At 35.2% G+C, this 20,000-nt stretch overlaps 2 protein-coding genes and 1 long non-coding RNA gene across 4 annotated transcripts in view; 1 reads left to right on the top strand and 2 right to left on the bottom strand.

Annotated features, from left to right (window-relative positions):
- The window catches only part of LOC137658497 (adhesive plaque matrix protein-like), a 1,563,467-nt gene that overhangs the window by 543,862 nt on the left and 999,605 nt on the right, over nt 1–20,000 (top strand). The gene's annotated exons all lie outside the window — the stretch shown is intronic.
- The window catches only part of LOC137658493 (uncharacterized), a 444,691-nt gene that overhangs the window by 221,145 nt on the left and 203,546 nt on the right, over nt 1–20,000 (bottom strand). The window lies entirely within an intron of this gene.
- Nucleotides 4,080–20,000, bottom strand: part of LOC137658159 (uncharacterized) — a 167,597-nt gene continuing 151,676 nt past the window's right edge. Inside the window, exon 3 of the long non-coding RNA XR_011047265.1 lies at nt 4,080–4,137. This is a non-coding gene — a long non-coding RNA (uncharacterized lncRNA). The remainder of the gene's footprint in view (nt 4,138–20,000) is intronic.

Below are 20,000 nucleotides of genomic sequence, written 5' to 3'. Positions count from 1 at the left end.
TAATCCTATTGGCATTTCATTATCATACACCAAATGCCTTGTTTTTTATGTTTATATCAATCACTTTCAGTAAACCGAAGTACTGAGGAACAAAAATACAGAGGCAAACCAAAATAAAACTTTAAGTGCGAGTTAAAATATAACTCTCTTTGAACATCCAAAATGAAACTTTCCTTTAAAGTTAATATGGTACTCTACCTTGCTATTATTGAAAGTCCCCTTGTAGGTCAAAACCCCTGTTCGTCACTACGAACTACGCTTCCCATTCAAAACTCCCCTTACAAGTGAAAAAGAAACACCACTTGCGAATTAATAATGAATTCCCCTTGTATCTCAGATAAAACTCCCCTAAGAGTCAGAATTAAACTCTATTTACAAACTGAAATTAAATCAACCCCTTTTAAATTATGATTGAACTCTCCTTGCAAGAAAAAAATCAAATTTCATGGCCTGTCATAATATAACTTCATTTGCAGATCAAATCGAAATTTCCTTTCCTATACAAATTAAAAATTCTATAGCAAACCGAAATGAAATTCTCATCGCAATTTAAAAATGGACCAAATCCTTTGGATTTCAGATTAAAATTACCTCTGAAATCTATTAGGGAACTCCCATTGCAAGTCAGTCATTGGGAAATCCTCTTGCAAGTCAGAATGAAAAATCCCTCGAAGTCAAAATGAAACTTCACTTTAAATTCAAAATTTAATTACATAAAACTAAAAATGGAACTTGCTTCCAAATCAAGGCAACACTTCCCTTACAATTCATGATGAAACTCCACTTTACAGTCAAAATGAAAATCCCCTTGCAAGTCAAGATGAAAATTCCCTAAAACCAAATATGAAAATTCCCTAAAAGCTAATATGAAAATCCCCTTAAAAGTCATGGTGAAAATTTCCTAAAAGCTAATATGAAAATCCCCTTAAAAGTCATGGTGAAAATTTCTTAAAAGCTAATATGAAAATCCTCTTAAAGGTCGAGATGAAAATCCCCTTAGAAGTTAAGATGAAATTTTTCTAAACGTTAAGATGAAAATTCCCTAATAGTTAAGATGAAAACCATTTCAAAATTAAAGATGAAACTCCAGTTGCCCTCCCCCTCACCAAAAAAAAAAAATAAAAAAATAAATAAATAAATAAATAAACTGAAACGTAAAAGATGTTACTATTTCTTATGTATTGTTAGCTATGACATTGGCACTGGAAGGGATACATCTAAAAGCCTTCCGGCTAAATAATGAGATCGCACCCAGTAACACGAATATCAATAAAGCAACTTTGAAGACCAAATAGGCATCTTTACAATACATCAATCACAATCACTTGTGAAAAAAAGACCAATCATCATTATACTAATCCCATCCAAATGACGGCTTCGAGCAAAGGTCAAAAGTGCACTGGAAAGGGTTGAGGTAGAAAGCAGTGTTAACAAATAAATAAATATATTATATGAATAAGTAAAGACTAACATCATCCAAACATGCAAATACATCCGTACATAAATATTTGCATAGGAAGTGTATATAGATTTTTCGCACTATGTAAAGGAATTTATCGTGAGCCCCTTTCTCTAGAGTCCACCAACAAACAAGCACACACACAGACACACACATACATACACACACCTTCAGCAATACATTATCTTTCAAGCGTGGAATTCAAGATGAAGGCGCCTTCACGTGAGTAAAAGCAGAGGGAAAAAAAAAGCTATTTCTAAGAAAACTTCTTCTGCCGCACGGAAAAGTTTACACAACCAGATTTTTTTTTTTTTTTTTTTTTTGAAGGAACGACTAGGGGAAAACTCTACGACTCAAAGAGTTTGATTTTGCTTCCTTTTTATATATCATTACACTTATTTGAATTTTTCTATTTTCAAATAATGTTATGAAAATGATAATTAGGAGAATTTATGATCCAAATAGGAGTTACAGCAAATACATGATAGTTGTAAGAACAATAGTAAACATTAAACACATAATAATAATCAGAGTAGTAAATGCAAATGTTAAGTGGGAATATCCCTCAATAAAAGACGTTTACTTGTCCAAGATATAAATCAAGATGCACAAGTTGGTAACGCAGCCACGGTATCATTTTCAGGAATATTATGCACTGATAAAATATGTCTCATTTTAAACACTTTACATGAATTGATACTTTTCTTTTACACACACACACACAAATATATATATATATATATATATATATATATATATATATATATATATATATATATATATATATATATATGATAGTCTACATAAGGAAATTGAAAGATGTCTATATGTAAAAATGCTCTACAGTTTCGTCCGCCAATGAACCTCTTCTTGGAGCGTTTATTTTGCATAATATACGCTCCAAGAAGAGGTCCATTGGCGGACGAAACTGTAGAGCATTTTTACACATAGACATCTTTCAATTTTCCTTATGTAGACTTCCATATATTAAGTTATCTTCGTGCTAAGGAAGATTACATCTGTAATATATATATATATATATATATATATATATATATATATATATATATATATATATATATATATATCTCTCTCTATATATATATATATATATATATATATATATATATATATATATATATATATATATATATGTAAATATCACCCACGAAATGCATTCAATACCGAATTCTATCTTGGGAATACATATCCACTTGGAATTCATTTTATGGTAACAGCTTCTGGCCGGGTGGTGATTCGAACCACCACCTGTACGGCTAGAAACTATGCTGGCAGGGACCCTACCGACTCAGCTCAAGATAGCTGAGTCGGTAGGGTCCCTGCCAGCATAGTTTCTAGCCGTACAGGTGGTGGTTCGAATCACCACCCGGCCAGAAGCTGTTACCATAAAATGAATTCCAAGTGGATATGTATTCCCAAGATAGAATTCGGTATTAAATGCATTTCGTGGGTGATATTTACATTAATTAAAATCACGTGTGCTTGAGATATATGTTCATATATATATATATATATATATATATATATATATATATATATATATATATATATATATATATATATATATATATATATATATATATATATCCAGAATGTGTCGATTATGGTGTCAATTCCATGACATACAATTACTCTTCATCATGAAGAAACGAGAACTAACTTTTCTTTTCATTTCAATTTCGAAAATGAAAATCATAATCTAGAAAACGATTATTATATGAAACTATTGTAAAAATAAATTAAAAAATAAAAAACAAAATCAAATTATATTACAAATAAAAAATAAACTATATTCACTGAACGCTAACCTCAAAATTATGTTATATTTTCTTTTATTTCTTACAGGGAAAACATTGTTGATACAGTAACCCTAGTATAAAAAAAATGCAAATGGCAGAACATTCATAAACCAGCCAAATATAACCGTTACTAAGACCACTTGAAGAAACGACCCCAAAATTCTTACCTTAGTAAAACCAATCCAATTATAGTTGCTGCTGCGACAGATCAATGAAAGATATAAATACAACACAAGAAAAATAAGCGGTTATTAGAACCAGCACTATTACCTTTGGTTCCATGTAAATTCCACCCCGAAAATTCCTCCCACGAGATTACCACCCTAATAAATTTTCTCCCCATAATTTCTTTCACCCCACCAATTTCCACACCCCATTCCCAACATCATTTCTTTCATCCCACCAATTCCCCCCCTCCCCAACTAATAAGCAAATAGAACTTAGATAACATAAGTTGAACGATTGCTCGCTCAAGATAATCAACTGATATATAATTTAAGATTGTTTCTTTAGAAATAAAATGCATATTTCAAGTGAAACTGTATGCAAAATAGATGTATTCAATTCAAATTCAATCTATGGAAGCAAAAGCATTAACCAGTATAATAACGATGATAATAACAATGATAGGAATAACAATAGCAATTACAACCAAAATTACAACCATAGCTAAAGGAGAGGTTTTCCCTACTAATCACTCTACTTTAATCTAATTTCTTTTATTTACACTATTGCATCCAAATCCGACAAATCATGGAAAAAGAAAACCCCACCTTTAGCAATTCAATAATTTCAACACTCACCAAAGATTCCGACTTCAACTCTTCGGCGCGTTTACATGGATCGACGCCTGCTGTTCTGTAAGATAAAAAGGAAGGCATAAGGATATCACTACAATTGGGAGTATCAATACATTGATCAAAATTCATATCTTGGTTTAACATTCATCATTTTATAAACAAAACCGTGTTTCATTTTACAGAGACGTTGGTTTTTTTTTTTTTTTTTTTTTTTGCACTTTTGCAAACTATAATTTAATAATTCATACGTACAAAAGAAATTATCTCTCTCTCTCTCTCTCTCTCTCTCTCTCTCTCTCTCTCTCTCTCTCTCTCTCTCTCTCTCTCTCTCTCTCTCTCTCTATGCATGTGGCGCCCAACCATCCTTTGAATCATGTATAAGTATTCTCTTTATCATTCTTAAAACTCCAAAAAGGAAGAGGAAAATGTTTTACCATTTATTCGCCAACAGCCGTTTCAACCATTAACTTAAGGCGATCATCAAGATTTCATTGGTAAGGGACTTTAATCACACTTTTATGTGATAAGAAAATGCCAATTAAGTTAAAATTCAAGATCTACAGCACAGCAATATGACCAGTGTTAATGTATGGATCAGATACGTGGGCTCTAAGACGAAAAGAGGAAGCAAAGATTGAGAGAACAAAGAGAGAGACTGCTGAAGTGAATCATGAGAATATCACTGCTTGAAAGATTGGAAAATGATGAATTAAGATGAGTGGCAGGAGTAGTAAAGATTACAGCGATAAGTGTCATGACTGAGATGGTATTGAGAAAGGATGGTGGGGAGGGACTGCGGGTTTGAAAAGAACCTGTTAGCGGGGAGGGAGATCGAGAGGGAGGCAGAGAATTGGGTGGCGAGATAAGGAGAGAAAGGTTTGATGGAAGAGGAGGCTTTGATAAAAGGCATTGGAAAGGGCACATCCGGCAACCGACCCCTTAACGTAGGAGTAAATGTGTGAAAGAAAAAAAATCATATCCAAAACCAAGACGATTAAGGAAATTTTCATTAATGAAAACGAAATAAGGACAAATGAATGACTGGCAATAAAGACTTTGAGGGGCTGACAGAAAAGAGTGGGCCATAGGGTTAGTTCTCCGTACCTCGACGGGTAGCATCATAACAATAGCAATGACGTTTCATTAAAACTAAGCACTGTATAAGTAGTCTTTAATACATTGTAAGGCTTGACTGTTTTGCAGACAATTCTTGTAATTAAAGACATAATTATTATTAAAAATATTCAGGGTTTCGAGATAGTGGAGGTTGGAACTATCCTGGATGAATTCAATAACATTCATAACAGTTATTAGGTCCAGGCATCTGTTGTAACATAGTTTTTATCCAAATGAATTGCAGTTGACACTTTCTTGAACATGACACAAATCCTCTTAGAAATCCAGTGTGGTATTCCAAGGTATAGTGGTGGAGAACTCTTGCTCATGACATTCGAACTGGCCGACTACTTTTTACTTCCTGTTATTGTGAACAGATGTGACTGGGGTACTACTTTCAACGAGGTTGGACTAATGTAGCCTGATTCTGTTAACACAATGAGGCTGACGGTCTCGTTGGAGCTGGAAGGTTTGATTTACACAGGGACGATTTACCGTACGATGCGTGCATATCCTGGTGCCAAGCAGCAAAGTTCAATAAAGGTGTTCTTTAATGGAGGTAGGTAACAGAATACACAATTCATTTGCGACCTTACAGAATTATTTATACATCTTTCATTTGCATAACTACCACACTAGGGTGACGCTGTTCAGTACGGAGTATTATTATGAGCAATAACAAATGTTTTTCCAAACGTTCAAAAGACATGCTTCAGGCACTGAGGAAGATCCCTAAATAAGTTTCTCGTGTTTTTCACCCAAAAAATTAGAACATCCCTTGGAGTCTCCAAAATTTTATCATTGATATAAATATTGGACAATTATTACACGAATGCGCTCTCCCTAAGGGGAATTTTAACCACGGAGAGACTTGACTAAAAAACAAATTGTGCTGATGCAGCATTTAGTTTTAAAGAGATGTGTATAAAAATGGGCTTCTCTAAAATCGTGCTAGTGTAAGGATGAAAAAGTCATGATAATGTGCCCAAAATAAGTAAATATAAGGAACTGAGTTGACAGCAAACGTTCTTAAAAGTGACAGGACTAAAATTGACCTGTCAGGAGGTTAACAAAACGGACTTCAATACAAACATAGAAAGTGATCCCGATAATGACTGTGACATTAATGACACGTCTCTTGATGAATACCATCTTAGTAAAGTGATGTGTAATCTAATGATATTCAAAAGTAACTTCTGAGATTAAAGGAATACAAACAAAAGTAAATAAATCTCACAGAATATGTTTCCATTCTTGCAGAACATCACCGCTAATGACCCACGAAGACACGAATCTTGAGATTAAGATCCTCCCCCCCCCTTTCATGCCATTCACCACATCCCCAAACACCAGTTCCCAACAATAGTGGTGAGCCTAAAACTATAATATTTCAGAGGCTTATATAAACTGCTAAGTAAAAACTAAACCAATATTCACGGCTCTAGGTAGATGTTTAAAATAGCTATGGTAGATAAAATCAATATTATCGTCCGGCAGATAACATCGTTCTAGATGAATAAAAATTCCACTTATTAACAAAATAACAAAAGAGCAAGAAAAAGATTGTTAAATCATTTTCCAAATTTCAATAAAGGGAGATGATGCAAGTTTTATATATATAAAAATCACACAAAAGGGGATATTAAGAATAACAGAATGGATTCCAAGGGATTGCAAAAGAAGCATGGGAATGAAGAGAAAAAGATGGATTAACGAACTTGGAAAAATTACGGGATAAAAGAGGAATTAAATTGTTAAATGGTGTAATTCAAAACTTTGAATTCAATTAATAATGCAACCCATCTCCCTCATAAAGGAGGGGGTTTCCATTGGGTTGAACAGTACTCTAAGGTATACACACATAGAGTAACAACCTTTCCTGCCTGATCAGAAGTCAGGACAGCAGCGCCTACACATGATATGACAAATATTCTAAATCAAATTCTGGAACCATAAATGAATGTAGCCTATGTTTCTCTGCCGTCTCCCTATGGTCTATTAAGGTCTCCCTGAACCAACACTGTAATCTTGCAGGGCAATGAAACCATTAACCATCACTTTAATCAGAAATACTGGATTTACATCCAATCGTGGTTATCATGATCCGCCCTCCTGTAAGTTGGGTATAGGAATTACAACTGGTGATTATTGGTCCCAGTTAGCAGCTTTCTGGTTTACGATGCCAATTAGGGAGTAGAACTGAATCAGCACTCTTAGAGATCTTTGCTCCATCACTTTCTAACCCAACGCATCTGCATCAATAATGCAAGAAACCGCAACAGAATTCTGTATATTTTCAACATTCGTTTTTATAATGGTGTACTGAAATACATCGAAACGTTAATGTTCCGTGCTTTTATAACAGCTTGTATCATTTCAAAAGTAAAAGGAAAACGTGTGTGTGTCAATATTTTTTCATGGAGGAAATGATATTAGACATTTACTACAAGACCTTCTACTCTACATAGAAGGGAATTCTCTGAAAATAAGGAGAGAGAATTTACTGAAACTGAAATCTTCTACTGCAGCCATCATTATTAATGAAACATGTACAAGGAAGGGTCTCGTTCTCAAAAGAAAAAGACGGAATTTTCACTGTTAACTATGGAAAAAAAACCTAGGATTGTACAGCACTTGTTAAGAGAGTCTTCGTTATTACAGTACAGGTGTACCCGAGCCATCAAAAATTACGTCTAATAACGTCAAAATCAAACCTTCCCACCCCCACCCCCACTTTCCTAACTACAACTCACTGGTTTGGCAATGTGTGGGAGTGTGTGGTTTCCGAGTGTACCACTCTGAGTACCTCCTCTCTCTAAAACCCCCGAGTGTGACAGGAAAGAAATATATATATATATATATATATATATATATATATATATATATATATATATATATATATATATATATATATATATACAATAGCAAGGTTAAATAAATTTAGAAATCAAATCGCCTGAAATTACATATAAAAATCAGGCTACATATCAGTTTAGTAAGATCTGTGTTACTTTATGGGGAGAGTCGTCGTGGTATAACAATGAAGCAATATCCAACAGATTTTGTAGATTTGAGAACAAAACCTCAGAAGGATATTGGGAGTTACATGGTAGGACAGGATTAGAAATGAAACTATATAATAGATTACTTGCGTGCCATATGTGGACGAGATTTTGGTGAGGGATAGATGGAGATGGTTTGGGCATGCTTTCCGCACTACCCGAGAGAGATCAGTTCACCAAACTTTTAACTGAGCTCCACAAGCCAATAGAAGAGTTGATAGACCCAGGTCTACACGGCTGAGGACTATGAAGCGTGAAGTAGATGATGATGAATGGAGTACTGAATTAAAAGCTCAAGGCAGAGACAGCCGAGGCCCTTTGCGTTAATAAGCGTAGGATATGATGATTGAGCATGCATTTCTGTCTAAATACTTAGCCGTCATTATTGACGGGTCTCGTACACTAGTAACATAAATAGAAAATGGACTATAGATAAAACCTTTAAAGAATCATTGACTCTGATTCCCAGATTACGCGAAATAGGACGCCCAAAAAAAATGTAACTTATTTTTCCGTACAAATCTTTAGAATTAATTTTCATAGCTTGATACGTTTACAGTTCACACATAACTTCGTAGCGATTTTTTAAGAGCTTAACTATTTTTATATTTATTTTCTCTTTTTTGATGAGAGGGATTTGTTGTACCTGATTAAGGAGACTGGTGCACTCTACAATAGGATTAATGCAAATCGAATTTACACGCAGCGATGATTTTTATAACAAAAGTATTCTTTTTACAAAAAAAAAATATACTTTGAGACTTCGCAAAAAAAAAAAAAAAAAAAAAAAAAAAAATGAGAGAGTTTATTTCAATTATAACAATGTCATCAGGATTAGCATTTTAATTGAAATATTACGAAATAAATTAATCTATTACCGACATGGAATAAAAATCCAATTTAATTTAGGAAAAATAGCATGATGCACAACTGAGCCAAAGCGACAAAATGCATATGAAAAAAAGGGGTTATGAAAAAAGGGGTTATGAAAAAAGGGGTTAAGACCCAATTACTCCTTTTGTATGTACTCAAAGTCCTTGTTTTCTTAAAATTTTAAAGAAAGTAAATAGTAATGTGATATAAGTATTATGTATTCTCCAGTCTCATTCATACTTTATAAACACATAAAAACAATAGGACGACGATAAAATGAAAGACAAATTATGGAAAAGTCATATTGGAACTGAAAACTAATATTACAGTCTCTATTTTGACATTTTGATTTAGTTTCTAATACGATTTGCATAAATATTAGATTAGCTAAAAAAAAAACTCGCTGGAATACGAAAAAGCTCCCATTCTTAGTGTGCATAATTGCTTTTTTCAAAATTGGGTATTATCAGCAGTTTCCTGATTTTACTGCATAATACTTTTATGAGGAACACAAGGGATATTGATTACAAATACAGCTTTCTGATGAAGTAGGTTTTATACATAACACGTATCCTTCATAGAAGTACAACGCAGAATCCTGCATATACGATTACGCGCACAACACACCCACTCACACGTACAAAGACATACAGAAACACGCACACATAAATTATATATATATATATATATATATATATATATATATATATATATATATATATATATATATATATATAATATATATATATATATATATCTTTCCTGTCACGCTGAACGGCATTGCCCGTCGTATAATTACTCGGTCTCTCCCCGTACCACGGGTAGAGGGAGATGAAGTAATCATACTCTGTTGAGAGAGGGTACTCAGAGAGGTACACGCGGAAACTGGAACTGTTGTGTTGCGTTATAGTTAGGAAAGGGGAAGCGGTGAGAGGATTGAATGTGTGTATACGCGTGTGTGCATATCTATCTAAATATTTAGCCGTCATTTTTGACGGGTCGTGTACATTATATATATATATATATATATATATATATATATATATATATATATATATATATATATATATATATATATATATATATATATATTATATATATATATATATATATATTATATATATATATATATATATATATATAGGAGAGAGAGAGAGAGAGAGAGAGAGAGAGAGAGAGAGAGAGAGAGAGAGAGAGAGAGAGAGAGAGAGAGAGAGAGAGAGATATTACCACACATATTTTCCATAATATATGTATTAATGGTAACATATTTTTAAAGTTTCTTTGAGGTACTGCAATTAATTTTACGGCATTTCTATTTATCCTTTTAGAGGTTTAAAAGACCGCCCATGAATGGCACAGGCAAGGGACAGTGACATTGCCCTCGCAAGCTGGACAAAGCCCTAAAGACTGCATACATATCTATGATCGGTGCTCAATCCCCCTCTCCACCCAGGATAGGACCAGGGTCAATAAAAAAAATCACTTTCATAAAAACAACACTTTAGAACTATATGAACAACACATCATACATTCATGGATCTAAAATTCCAATTTAGCTAATGAGTCAGCAGCCTGGCTCTCCCAAAACCCCCATCCATAGCTCACAACGATGGTAAGGTCGCATATACTAAAGGAACTTACGAGTTTGAGCAGGACTTGAACCCCCGTCTAGCGATCACCAGGCAGAGGCGTTACCTATAAGGCCATAACATCCTTAGTCCTGTATTACGAAGGACATTATAGTGCCTCTCCAAATGACTTTCATTAAGAATAAAACAAGTAAGAGTAAAGAAACACAATCTGATTATTATATTTTCTTTCCTAAATTTCAACGGATACTAAAACGATTAGTTTTCTGAATGGGAGATCTGTCGTTAAAACTTCAGTAAAATCAATTGAAAATCTGAAAAATACCTGCTCATGGATATGGCAATACTCTCCGATCTGAAATAAACACCATGATCAGATTTATAATGAATATAAAAAATTACAAAATAATAAAATAAAAGCAACAAGTTGTCAAAAACGATACGCTAACAAATATAATATATTGCTAAAAATAATACAATAATAAATATAATAAATTACCAAAAAATACTGCAATAATAAACACAACAATTTACCAAATTTTCACTTAAAAGTGTAATACAAAATTGAAAAATTGCTATAACTTTAAGGGGATCTCTCTTTTGCCAGACAGGCTAGACAAGGGAAGCCTCACAACCCAATTGAAAGCAACAAGAAATTGCAAGAAATATTGCAGAGACCTGCCATGCCACGTCACGCTCACTTGGAGCTTTAGCGATAAGATTAAATAAAATAATACTGGAAGCATTTATACTTTTCTTAGAGATCTTCATTCGCTGGAAATACGATACCAAGGTAAGATTACTTTCCTTTCACACGAGATGAACGTTCTTGGGCCTTAATAAATGTGGATTGACCATCAATAGGATGTCTATCGATATATTTGGCTACAAGGTCTTGTGTATTTCTGTTAGTTAAAATGAATGAAAAATATTCCTATTAATCGTGAAATTGTGAAAAAAAGTTTTCCAAATACAGTTATGAAAATAATGTGTAACAATCTTATTATCCATTAGCCAGGGAGGGGGATAGGAATCCTAACCGATAAATACTTGATGAATGTGGAAGAGTAACTACTGAAGACGAACAATGCAAATAATCCAGGGAATCGGAAAATACTATCTCGAACTACATTTTTTTTCATTTCCCTACCTTGGCTTGATATAGTTTTTATGTTCATGACGTGCTGAATAGCACTGAAATCAAAGGAATTGAGTTGTATGGATAATAAATATCCCACAACAATTGATTCTTTCAAATAAAAAACTAATTTGTAATACAATAAACATAACTCTAATGTGCATATAACTACTCCCGCTGCCGAGCAAAAAGTTGGGGGTCATTAACCAACAAATTTTCACAAATATTGGAGTACATCTATCCTAAATCATTATAAAAAGCCAATAATTATCATGTACGAATTACTAAGTATGCAGTGAATTCTAAGTCTTGCCTTCTCTATCATAAGGCTCAATACCACACAGTATTCTGAAAGTTATATTCCAGCTGGGACCAGCTTGAGGAATGATCTTCCTAAACAGGCATTTGAATCCATGGAACTTCAATAGTTCAAACTTGCAACGAATGTTTTCATGTTGAACAAGCTGATATGAGTCTATTCATAGTTTATATATGACATATCTATTTCAACTTTGTTACTGATCTTAAGATAGTTTACATTCTTTATTCATTACTTTTCGTATTTTACTTATTTCCTTATTTCCTTTCCTCACTGGACTATTTTCCCTGTTGGAACCCTTCGACTTATAGCATCCTGCTTTTCCAACCAGTGTTGTAGCTCAGGCATTAATAATAATAATAAAAATAATAATAATAATAATAATAATAACAACATTAATAATAATAACAATAATAATATCTTGGTAGGAGACCCTCCTTCAAACAGGTGGAGTTAAATACTATGGCTGCATCGGCAGAATTCAATTTCTTGTCCAATTTCTCGATTCTTCGGACAATTCTTTTTTCAGGATTGCTACATTCAGCTAGCAAGTTGGCGAAGCTCATCAGGGTGAAGGATACAAATCAGGTTAAGGCTGGATGTAATCAATACAAGTACAAGTAATACTCGAAAATTACAACAGGTAAAGTCAGGAGTGGGTTGCGACGCGTTTCGGAACAGCTTGCTCCGTCTTCAGGCGAGAAGTGAGGCTCGGGCTAGATCTGGGTCCTTATATACCCCGTCTTTGGTTCGTAGAGAGGAGCCTCGAATTTTGATTGGTTGAGCGGAGGTTGTAAGTTCGGGTGGCAGATGTACGACGAGCTCGGCTTGGCCTCCCAGGCTGAGAGGTAGGAAGGGATCCTGGCTCCTGATTGGTCAGGACGCGTGCCGAGCCAGCCAAAAAGTCAGGCAGGCTCCTCTCTCGCTCAGTGGACTGGGCTGAGAGAGGTATCCGAGCTCCCTGATTGGCTGAGGCACGCGCCGAGACGGGTTCAAAGTCAGTCAGCACATTCCTACGCTCAGCAGGCTGAAATTCTGGGCCATGTTCGCCGCCATTATCAGCATTCGGCCAGACGATTTCTCCATTTGTAGGGGTGTCAGGATCGGGGTTGTCATCATTCTGAGGGTCTTGTTCTTGGTTCCTAGCGTTTGTACGTCGACAGGATGGTAGGAGGAAAATTTCTTGAGTCGTATTCAACGCTGGTTTCTCGTTCTGGATTAACAAAGCTTCCAAAATTCGTAAGCGCCTGCTGTCCGTGGCGCTGCCGATAATTTTGGTATTGGCGACGATGTCTGCCCGGCTAATTTGGGAGTTATGTCGCTGCAGAGCATGATTTCTGATAGCACCTTGCTGAACGTGGCACGAGATCCTCTTGGAAAGTTTCATGGTAGTCATACCTATGTATTTGCCGGGGCATCCTCGGACTGGGCATTGGTAAGAGTAGACTACATTTGTCTTCTTCAGAGGGTCGTTATCAGGGGGCGCTGGAGTGTTCCTCATGAACAAGTTGCGGGTTTTTTCAGTCTGGTAATAGATGATGGAGTGTTCCTCATGATCAAGTTGCGGGTTTTTTCAGTCTGGTAATAGATGATGGGTTTCACTTTCGTGGTCTCATCAGTGGGTGAAACGTTGTTACTGATGATGTCTTTAATGGCCTTCTCATCCCGCTGATATTCGGCGTGCATGAGGCCTTTGTAGTAAAGTTTGATGTCTTTAGATCCGTTGGTGGAGGTGTCTGACCTATCTGTAGTTCTGTCGGACCCCTGGCTGGCGCTGTCAGACCCTTCCACCAAAGGAGACCCATACCACTTGTCTATAACTGTCCTCACTTCACGCTGGACATGCTTGTTGCTGTAGCCGTTGTTGATGAGGAACTGTGCGACCCTTTCCAGGGCCTTGTCTCACTGCTCGACATGGACTGACACCCACTAGGAGCGCTGAAAAGGGTCGCACAGTTCCTCATCAACAACGGCTACAGCAACAAGCATGTCCAGCGTGAAGTGAGGACAGTTATAGACAAGTGGTATGGGTCTCCTTTGGTGGAAGGGTCTGACAGCGCCAGCCAGGGGTCCGACAGAACTACAGATAGGTCAGACACCTCCACCAACGGATCTAAAGACATCAAACTTTACTACAAAGGCCTCATGCACGCCGAATATCAGCGGGATGAGAAGGCCATTAAAGACATCATCAATAACAACGTTTCACACACTGATGAGACCACGAAAGTGAAACTCATCATCTATTACCAGACTGAAAAAACCCGCAACTTGATCATGAGGAACACTCCAGCGCCCCCTGATAACGACCCTCTGAAGAAGACAAATGTAGTCTACTCTCACCAATGCCCAGTCCGAGGATGCCCCGGCAAATACATAGGTATGACTACCATGAAACTTTCCAAGAGGATCTCGTGCCACGTTCAGCAAGGTGCTATCAGAAATCATGCTCTACAGCGACATAACTTCCAAATTAGCCGGGCAGACATCGTCGCCAATACCAAAATTATCGGCAGCGCCACGGACAGCAGGCGCTTACGAATTTTGGAAGCTTTGTTAATCCAGAACGAGAAACCAGCGTTGAATACGACTCAAGAAATGTTCCTCCTACCATCCTGTCGACGTACCAACGCTAGGAACCAAGAACAAGACCCCCAGAATGATGACAACCCCGATCCTGACACCCCTACAAATGGAGAAATCGTCTGGCCGAATGCTGATAATGGCGGCGAACATGGCCCAGAATTTCTGCCTGCTGAGCGTAGGAATGGGCTGACTGACTTTGAGCCCGTCTAGGCGCGCGCCTCAGCCAATTAGGGAGCTCGGATACCTCTCTCAGCCCAGTCCACTGAGCGAGAGAGGAGCCTGCCTGACTTTTTGGCTGGCTCAGCGTGCGTCCTGACCAATCAGGAGCCAGGATCCCTTACTACCTCTCAGCCTGGGAGGCCGAGCCGAGCTCGTCGTACATTTGCCACCCGAACTTACAACCTCCGCTCAACCAATCAAAATTCGAGGCCCCTCTCTACGAACCAAAGACGGGATATATAAGGACCCAGATCTAGCCCGAGCCTCACTTCTCGCCTGAAGACGGAGCAAGCTGTTCCGAAACGCATCGCAACCCACTCCTGACTTTACCTGTTGTAATTTTCGAGTATTACTTGTACTTGTATTAATTACATCCAGCCTTAACCTGATTTGTATCCTTCACCCTGATGAGCTTCGCCAACTTGCTAGCTGAATGTAGCAATCCTGAAAAAAGAATTGTCCGAAGAATCGAGAAACTGGACAAGAAATAATAATAATAATAATAATAATAATAATAATAATAATAATAATAATAATAATAATAATAATGAGAAGGATGAAGGATATTTCAACCCTTTCATTTCTGGAATTAAACCATGTTATTACCCATACTAAAAAGTCAACGAAATCATAAACGTGATATAAAAAATGGAAATCTAATCAAAATGTCACTTGCATCCATTGAGCGTTCTAATTACTTTTAAGGGACTAAAATTCGGACTTGTTTATATTAAAAACAATTCGTTATGGTATAAAATCGTCTAATAAAGTATTTAAATTAGTAATATCAAACGCTGGGTTTCAGGACTATCCAATTATCAAGTCTGAAGGCCATTCCTGAAAAACAAAAATTTATGGGGGCCACCTGTGTATATATATGCATATATATATATATATATATATATATATATATATATATATATATATATATATATATACATATATATATATATATATATATATATATATATATATATATATATACATATATATATATACAGTATATATATAATATATATATACAGTATATATATATATACACAGTATATATACATATACTGTATATATATATATATATATATATATATATACATATATATATATATATATATATATATAAATATACTGTATATATACACATATATATATACATACATATATATATATATATATGTATGTATATCTATATATATACACATATATACATATATATATATCTATATATCTATCTATTTATCTATATATATATATATATATATATATATATATATATATATATATATATATATAGATATATGTGTGTGTGTGTGTATGTATGTGTGTGTATTACAACATTTCTATAGAGAGGTCTATTCATATCACTCAGAATTAAGGAATGAGAAATTGACAAGGAATTATTTCAGAGGATATAACCTTTTCCGCATTCTCAAAATCGCTGTTTGCACGGTCGAATCTCTATGACCTCTTACTCAGGTAGCGAGAGGCAAGGATTTTCTGACGAGCCAGTGACCTTTTTAACGTTTTCCAATAATCTAATTCCAGGAAATATATAATTTAGAAATGTTTGCTTTCCAATTACGTTGTAATGTGGAACTTAGGCAGGATATGACACGATGCAATAATTCAAATATTCTGATTTCTGTTTCTAAGTTAAATGTGTTAAAAGTGGAAGTGTTTTCTTCCTCCTTCCACTCCCATTTATATTTCATCATGCTGTTTCTTTCCCATGCACATATGCAGCGCGTTCATTTTGAAAGAAAATGTGTTGGCATGTATCATATCAGGGTAACGAATCTTCATAAACGTCTTTATTTCTCGCTGGATAATGCTGCTTTACGTATTGGGAGTTTCAATTATTTTGGTATGAATTTCATGAAGATTTAGAAAAATGTTCATCATGGCGGGCGAAATGAGTTCCACAGTATATTTTGGTGGAAAACCCACTGGCTCTCTGACTTCATCTCGGTTATATAAGATAAAATAAATCACGGGTAGCGTGATATGAAATCTGGGTCACGTAATATGGTTCCTGTGAATTGGCAGTTGAGAGGGATGCGGGATTAGAGAGGTGTTTAAATCCTCTGCAGGAAACGGAGGATAATTAACGAGCAAAACTCAGTTTGGAAAATGCAGCTTAACAAAGGGTTCATTGAATCTTACAAAATTAATCTTTTCTTAGTGAATACCAAAATCTTATTCTACATTAGTTTTAAAAGTTTAACAATTCCAATGAGTATTTTCAAAAGCTATTCCATTACTTGCAATTGAAAGATTAATATAAATTTTACCGAGTTACAATATAAACTTCGAAATGCTGTTAATGAACATATCGGAATATTAATTAGGGACGATATATGCCCTGAATATTAATGTTAATATATATCACCCAATATCATATCGCCAAAACCCCGATTAAAGGGGGGCTTAACCAGATGATTAACGCTCATACTTTGAAAAATCCAAACAGTTTCTCCTTTGGTAAAGACTGCGTTACCTGGTACGTACGACAAGAACACAGTAACCATCAAGAGAATATGCAAGTTGCTGGAGTGCAGCCATTAAATTAATATGGATATAACCATACAATGATTTTGGGCTACGAGGCAACTGCCTACGACCAGGGAGGCCATTCAACGCCGCGATACAACTGAGAAAACCTCACAGTTGCATTACGAAGTGACTGTTAGGGGAGGTTGGGCAGCAAGATGGGGAAAGGGAACCTCAAACGGAGGTAAAGTAGTAGGTTGTGGGTAAACCCGGTCTAAAGGTTGTTACAAAGACAATTCAGTAATACAAACAGCACATCGGGTGAGATCCACCGTCGGCACTACCAATTAACAGAGTCTGATCAATTTGAGACACGTCCAGACGCACGTGAATGGCGCGTATTTGAACTGGAGGAGGGAGTATAAGGGAAGACTGCTGGAAGACATGAATAAAGTAAAAAATGGGATAAGATTTTTGAAAGAGAAAAGAAGAAAAAAATAATGATTATCCTCTATATAGTTTAAAATTATATAATTCACCTCCATCTATGATTCTAATTAGATAAAACAAATTATACTAATATTCCTTGGAAATACCAATAAAAATGTATCAAACGTGACAATATAAATTTACTTCACAATGGAGTGATGTGGAAATGCTCTATGGATAAAAACCCATTTAGTCAACCTAAGGAAACTGGATCAGTCTACGTTGACGACTGATTATTTGAAAACTAAAGACCACATGATTAAGGATCAATTAGCGATTTAAAGAACTATCCGAGGCTGTACTTCTAAATTCATATTAATTGCTCAATTACTTGGCAATAAAAACGATACAGCTGTGCATATCACAGGTATAACTTTAATAACGAAAAAGGCAGAAGGGATAGCCATTAGCCCTCCAATTACATCAAAAGAGAAAACTGAATCTAAAAAGTAAATGGTAATTAGCGGGTAGTTAAAAGCGTACACTGTATATAACGTGTTAAGGACCCAGACCTCAGCGATGTATCTTTCAACTCTTTTGATGAAGTGTAGTGTTACCTTATTCTCTTCATAGATATAATCAACTGATATTACATGATGGAAGAATAATAAAAATACTATCAGGATTATTACTACTTAAGCTACAACCTTACTTAGGAAAACAGGATGCTATAAGCACAAGGGCTCTAACAGGAAAAATAATCCAGTGAGGAAAAGGAAATAAAGAAACTATATGAAGAGTAATGAATATAAAATATAAACTATCTTGAGATCAACAACATCATTAAATTATATTATGCATCACATATAAACTATGAAGAGAGACTTATGTCAGCCTGTTCAACATAAAAACAATCTCTGCTAGTTTGAAATTGCTCGATTAGGAAGATCATTCAACAACACCAATAATAAAAAAAACATTAATAACGTGGTGTTTTCTTTATCTTGGATTAAACCTTTTTAGAGTTAGTAAAATATTATATATAAAATAAAATTAGTCACTGTAAAAGCAGAAACAGCAGCTTCCCACAATGACATTAATATCTTTAGTAAGGGGTTCATGTACATCTACTGACTAAATGAATGCATCAACGTGAATAAAAAATTACATCACCTCCAAGGTAAGGGCTTTCCTAATTACAAGACTTTCCCGAAAGACATTTGGGCCCCAAAGGGTATGGGGAAAAGTACATAATGAGATATTTAAGAGTCAGATTCTGGCGAAACTTTTCTCATTAAAGGTTTTGGGGGAAAAAACTTGGTATATTCCCCGATCCCTCTTACCTGCCCTACTTCCCCCAATCTTCGTGTTTTATTTCCCTATTGTTTGAGAGTTTAGGAGGTAGAAGGAGATAGCGGGGATAACATAGACTGTAGTTTTCTCGGCCCTTTTTCAATTATATTCTTATCACCATTACCACCTTCGTTACATATGGTACCTCTGCTATTACCTTACTACAAATGATGATGGTGATGATGATGATAATTACTTTAGCTATATCAACATGCAAAACTGAATATGGTCGATGATGATGATGATGACAACGACGATAATAATAATAATAATAATAATAATAATAATAATAATAATTACTTTAGCTATAACAACATACAAAACGGAGTGTGGTTCAGTCTACTTATTTTGATATGTAAAGCCTCAAGAGCAATAAACTAATCTGTCTCACATCTTACTTGGATAGTCCAAGGCCAAAGGTCAATGTCAGTCTTCTATTTCATTTCAACTCTTTATAATCTTATAAAAAGATAAAAAGAAAGAAAAAAAAGTTTTCTAAAAAGTTTTCTCCACAAGATTTGTGGCATATCGCCACTCGATTTCAATATTTGGATTTGACCAACACAAAAAAAAATAGATCTTCAGATGAAATGTTTGAGAGACGAATTAATACCTTCTACGAGTTTTTCTATTTCATGTATATCAGTCCACAAAAAGAAATCAATTTTTATCGATGATCAAACGTTCGAATTGAATCTGAATATCTTTTTTTTTTCTTTTTTGACGTAGGCTGTATTCTATAAACAA

This window comes from Palaemon carinicauda, chromosome 19 (genome assembly GCF_036898095.1).
Source record: "Palaemon carinicauda isolate YSFRI2023 chromosome 19, ASM3689809v2, whole genome shotgun sequence".
Lineage (NCBI taxonomy): Eukaryota > Metazoa > Arthropoda > Malacostraca > Decapoda > Palaemonidae > Palaemon > Palaemon carinicauda.
This window is presented reverse-complemented; position numbering and strand designations above follow the sequence as displayed.